Source organism: Erithacus rubecula (assembly GCF_903797595.1).
Source record: "Erithacus rubecula genome assembly, contig: scaffold_127_arrow_ctg1, whole genome shotgun sequence".
Lineage (NCBI taxonomy): Eukaryota > Metazoa > Chordata > Aves > Passeriformes > Muscicapidae > Erithacus > Erithacus rubecula.
Genome location: NW_027636165.1, coordinates 116,240 through 121,527, shown reverse-complemented (window position 1 = coordinate 121,527; position 5,288 = coordinate 116,240).

The window sequence follows — 5,288 nt, the reverse complement described above, 5'->3', positions numbered from 1 at the left end:
GGGGATCACAGCATCCCGATCTGTCCGGTACTGCCGGCGGTGCACTGTCATGGTGGCAATTGGCACCTGTTCCTCTGTCACTTTCAGGAGTCCTACTGCAGAGGGGTTTTCTGACAGTCCAGGCAAGGTGTTCAACTGCTTAATGCTCTCTGTCGCTACAGCAGCTATTCCAAAAGCCCACCTGAACCCCTTTGCGTCTTTGTAGTAGCCATTCCTAAGGAAGTCTATGCCTAGAATGCACGGTGCCCCTGGGCCAGTTACAATTGGATGTTTCTGCCACCCCTTCCCTGTCAGGCTAATCTCAGCTTCCAGCAAAGTGAATTCAAGTGATTCCCCTGTCACCCCAACTATGGAAACAGGTACCTTCCCCTCATTTTCCGATGGTATCAGGGTGCATTGTGAACCAGTATCAACTAACACTCTATGCTTCTGTGGCTTTGATGTGCCGGGCCATCACCCCCACACTATCCAATAGGTCCTGTTATCCCATGCCTCTCCCTGGCTAGAGGCAGGGCCCCTCTAGCCCTCGTTATTATTTCTTTCCTGGGCATACATAGTGGAGATTCCTTCCAGGGGATCTGACAGATCATCCTCCTTGCTGTAATACCCTGCACCTTGCTTGTGGGAGGTTGAGGCTACCTTCATTTTAGTGCGGTTCCCTCGGTTAGCATTTCCCTCCCTGAGCTGACGCATCCGTGCTGCCAGGACAGAAGTGAGTTTCCCACCCCATTTTCCCATGTCTTCCCTATGGTCTCGCAGGAAGAACCACAGGTAAGCTCGTGAGGTGTACCCTCTCTCCCTAGCTGGGGGGCGTTGGCTTCTACATTAGGGGCCTGTGACTCGCACTGCTGCTGCACTGATCTTCCTTATCTTCTCCCTTATCTCCTCCCTCATCTCCTCCCTCATATCCCTCATCCTATCTCGGACCTGTTGGAGATCCCTGGCCACGGCAGAGACATTGGCCTGCATTGGACCATTCATCATGCTCTCAAAATTTCTGAGCTTTTTGGCAACAGAGCACACTGTCTCTCGGTGGTTATCAGCATTGATCATTGCAATGAAGGTGGTATATTGAGATGGACCCAGGGTTGCCAAATTCCACAGCATCTGCCCTGTACACTTGACCTTGTCAGGGTCATTGTCATGCTGTCCATCCCTCCCAAAGAGTATCTCTAATGCTGATACTTCTCTCAGCTGCTGGATCCCTTCCTCAAGAGTCTTCCAGCACATTCAATGATGGTAGTGCTGCATTCTCTCTCTGTGGACAAACCTGTCGCTCACACTCATTAAAATCTGGTCCCAGAGGGAAAGGAGGCTCTCCTGTGTTTTGCTGCAGGGGCTGGAGATGGGGTGTCCTCCTCCAAGCTCTCCAGAAACACGAGTCCCCCTCTGGAAGTCTGGAAGCCCAAGAGGCCCCTCCAGAATCTTCTCCCACCTACCCCTTTTGTGTAGAGTTGTCAGAGGTCTGGGGTGTAACCTGGCCAACTCCATTGGCATGATAATGGGAAAAATTCTTTAAATTGACACTGTAATAGAAAAACACTCAAGCCCCAACAAGCCGCAAGGCCGTCGGCTGCTCTGCTTGCTTTCTTTGCCTTTCTGAACAGTTTCTTGGCTTTGGCCAGTTGCCCAGGGGATGTGGGGTGACCTCAAGGGGCAGTGGCAGCCACCAGCGCAGCCCCTGTCTGAGCCAGGAGCCGGCGCCAGGCTCTGGAAGGAGCAGCTGCGCCTGGACAGCGTCGCCCGTCTCCCCCAGGAACACGTGTGTACAGCCCGCCCAAGTGGATCAACCTCGGCTGCTGCCACGGCCATTCGGCCACCATCTGGTCCCTGGGCATGGTGCTGTACAGAATGGTCTGCGGGAGCCTCCCCTTCTGGGATGACCGTGCCATCAGGTCAGGGCAGCTCTTCTTCAGGTGCCAGGTCTCTCCAGGTCGGTGTCCGGCCTCAGGAAGGCAGCTGTGGCAGGTGGTGGTGCACAGCAGCCGGGCTGGCCCTCACACAGCTCGGTGGGACGGCGCTGTGCCCTCAAGGGCTGGCCACAGGAGGTGGCCCATGCCGACGGGCTGGGTGTGGCACGTGTGGCTGAAGGGGGTGGTCGTGTCCTGCCACGCCACTGTCCTGCATGGGGCACAGTGGCTCGAGTCCTGAGGGTGCCTGCCACGCCACTGTCCTGCATGGGGCACAGTGGCTCGAGTCCTGAGGGTGCCGGGGTGGCAGCTGAGCAGGAGCCTTCTGCCCGTGACCGGCGCTTTCTGGCTTCTCTCCCCAGAGTGTGAACATCTGCTCTGCTGGTGCTTGTCCAAGCAACCCATGGACAGGCCAGAGCTGGAGCAGATCTTCTGGCACCCTTGGGTGTCGGGCAGGCGTTTTTGATGCCTCGCCAGAGCCTGTGCAGGACTCAGTGACCACATCCCAAGCAGGACCCCAAAAATAAAACAAGCACAAACCCATTGCAGGCCGTCAAGTCTGGTCCTTGTCAGCAGCTCATCTGAAGAAACCTCTTGGCAAAATGGGTAATCCCAGTGCTCCCTTCAGCCTTCTACAATTTTTCCATGCCTTTCCTTCAGCATGGGAACTTTGTCTTCCAGCCCCAGAACGCTAGGAGGGGCTTTAACAAGCAGAGAAATGCAACAGTGAAACAGCCGCTGTCCTTTCAAGCTGAAGTGGCCACCTGGCGTCTTCTGAAAGGAAATAAGGGAGGGCTCTGGGTGCATCCTTAGGGCCAGCAGGTGGCTCTGATGGCAAAGCTGGGAGAAGAACCAGAAGCACCAAGGTCATTTGAGCCCTGATGAACCCTTCCTCTTTCTTTCCCTCCTTTGGGCAGTAGGCAAACACAGACCCGGCCTTGTGGCTCCTGCCAGGGCCTTCTTCCTCCCCAGGGAGCCTCTTCACAGTAAGGGGGGAGCCCCCACAGCCCGGGACTCACCAGCTCAGCCCCCCAGGGCCAGGCCGCCGCCTGAGCCCACGTGCCCTGAGCCAAGTGGGGATTGGCAGCCGTCCTGGCCCCAGCCACTACAAATCCATCGAGGTTCCTCTCTGACAAGAGGAAAAGGGCCAGCAAAACCTCCTCTGGGACCATGAGGAGACCAAACTTCAGGCTGCAAGGTCCCAGGGAAAATGTTTCTGAAGGTGCTGGGGTCCATCAGTGCTGGTCCCTTTTGAAACATCACCTCCTAAGGGTACAGGAGCCTGGGATTCCCAGATGTTGGAAGCCAAGCAGGTGAGGCACAAGGCTGGCTTGTCTTAACATGCAACTTCTCTGGGCAAGAGCATGGAAAAGGAAGCTGTGTGCCCTGTGAAATCCAGTGTAGTAATGCTGGACAAGTTTAGGCCACAGTGGCCAGGTCTGAAAAAATTCAGGCCTGGTTTGTATCGTGTGCACCAGCCAAACTGTATTTAATTGCTTTTCTCCATGTTTTACTGCCTAGTTGCTTTTCTTCATATTTCACTGTTCTTTCATATGCTTAGCTGTTTTCTGTATATTTCTTAGTTTAGACCTGTGTTTATAAGAGGTGCATGGGATGAGCCCTTTTTAGATGTTTTTCGACAACTTGTTGAGTTCCTTCAAGCTCACCGAATCATAAACTGGTTTAAATGGGAGTAAGGAGCTAAAACACAGGATACCGAGATTAGAAGACTCAAGATAAAGGTGGGTGGTGAAGCTGTGGATGACCACCAATCATGGATTTGGGGGCTCGTGCAAGGTGGGTAAACAGCAGAGATCCAAGAAATACATGACTCCAAGGACAGTAGTTTTAGTATAACTAGGGCTACAAAATAAACAATAAATTTGCTTCTGCATGATCATATTTGATTGCTGTCTTGCAGTCCTGTTTCTCCCACAGCTGATGCAGGTTTTGTGCCCTGTGGACAAAGGGTAGCATGAGGGACAGAAAGTTCTCTTTCAGTTATCACCTTATTTATCCTCAGCTATACATCCAGCTGCATTAAGCAGAAACAGAGTTCAGAGTTGTTCAAACTTACAACGGGCTAAAATTAACATTGCCACTTATTGTTGGGAATTCAATATTTCACCATGGCTAAGGCCAATCTTCTGCCTGCAAAACCAGACCTGCAGCTCTTCTAAAACTCTTCAGCAGAAAAGGAGAAAACTGCCAGGAATTCCTTTGCTGCTGCAAAGACCCTGACAGGAACTTTCCTTCAGCCTCCCAGCTGGCACTGGGGTGCCACACACAGAGCTCACAACTTGCTGCACAATTCTGAACTCCGAAGGTTTCTTTCCACTCACTGAAGGAGGAGCTGTTTGGGATCCACACAAGAGGTGCCCTGCATTGGGAGAGGGAAAATGAACCAGATGCTGGTAGGAAAAGAATTGCCTGTGGTGGGAAATGCCACGGAGCAAGGCAGGCCCAAAAGAGCATTTTGCTTTCACAGCATCCCTGCAGGAGCCACAGTCCCTTCACAGAACAAGAGAACAGCACAAAGTGCTGGGCTGTGTCAGTTCTTGGCTGGAGCAGCAAACAGGGCAGTTCCAGGCTCCAGTGCCACAGACGCCCTGCTTGAGGGAACAGAACCCTCCAGGCCTCACTGCAAACGCCTCGCTGGGTCCCTGAGAGGATTTATTTATTGGCATGTGCTGGGAACTCACAGATTGTGGAACTGAGCCCCAAATATCGACTGGAGTCCTTGGGAGCATTTTTTTCTGTGTGTATGTTTGGATCTTGCAGGACCTCAAGGCTGAGCCCCTTGAGGGGATCTTTGGGGGTCCATGTGGCCACTGCCCAGTATCAGCAGGGGAAGGACATTGGTGCTGGGGACCCCTGGGAGAGCAGAGGAGAGGAACCCCTGGGACCTGCAGAGCAGCAAGTGCAGAGAAGGGTGATCCCAGAGCTGGGGGGCCCCTGGCAGCCTGGAAATGGGGGGGGAGTCTGGAGAGGAGGGACGCCTGGGATCCCAGGGATCTCAAAGTGAGGCATCAGTGAAGAAGGGACCCCATGGACCCCCAGAAGCCCCTGGATCATCCCTAAGCAGGACCCTGGAGAAGGGGGAACCTCTGGAGCCATTGGACCCACATCATCCCAGGGAAGGGAAACCTCTGGAACCCCAAAGTGAAGAGATCAGAGATGGTGAACACCTTGAAGGGTTTTTTTGGACTGAATATTGTTATTTTGGAGAATTTAATGGATACAAGACACCTCCTATGTTCTAGAGATGAATTTGGGCAGGAGAAGCCCCCAGCCCAAGGAGCCCCCACCCTGTTTTTCCCTTCAAACTAGGGTTTGTCATTCCCAGGCCACAACTGGATGGAGGAGGAAGAAAAGCCC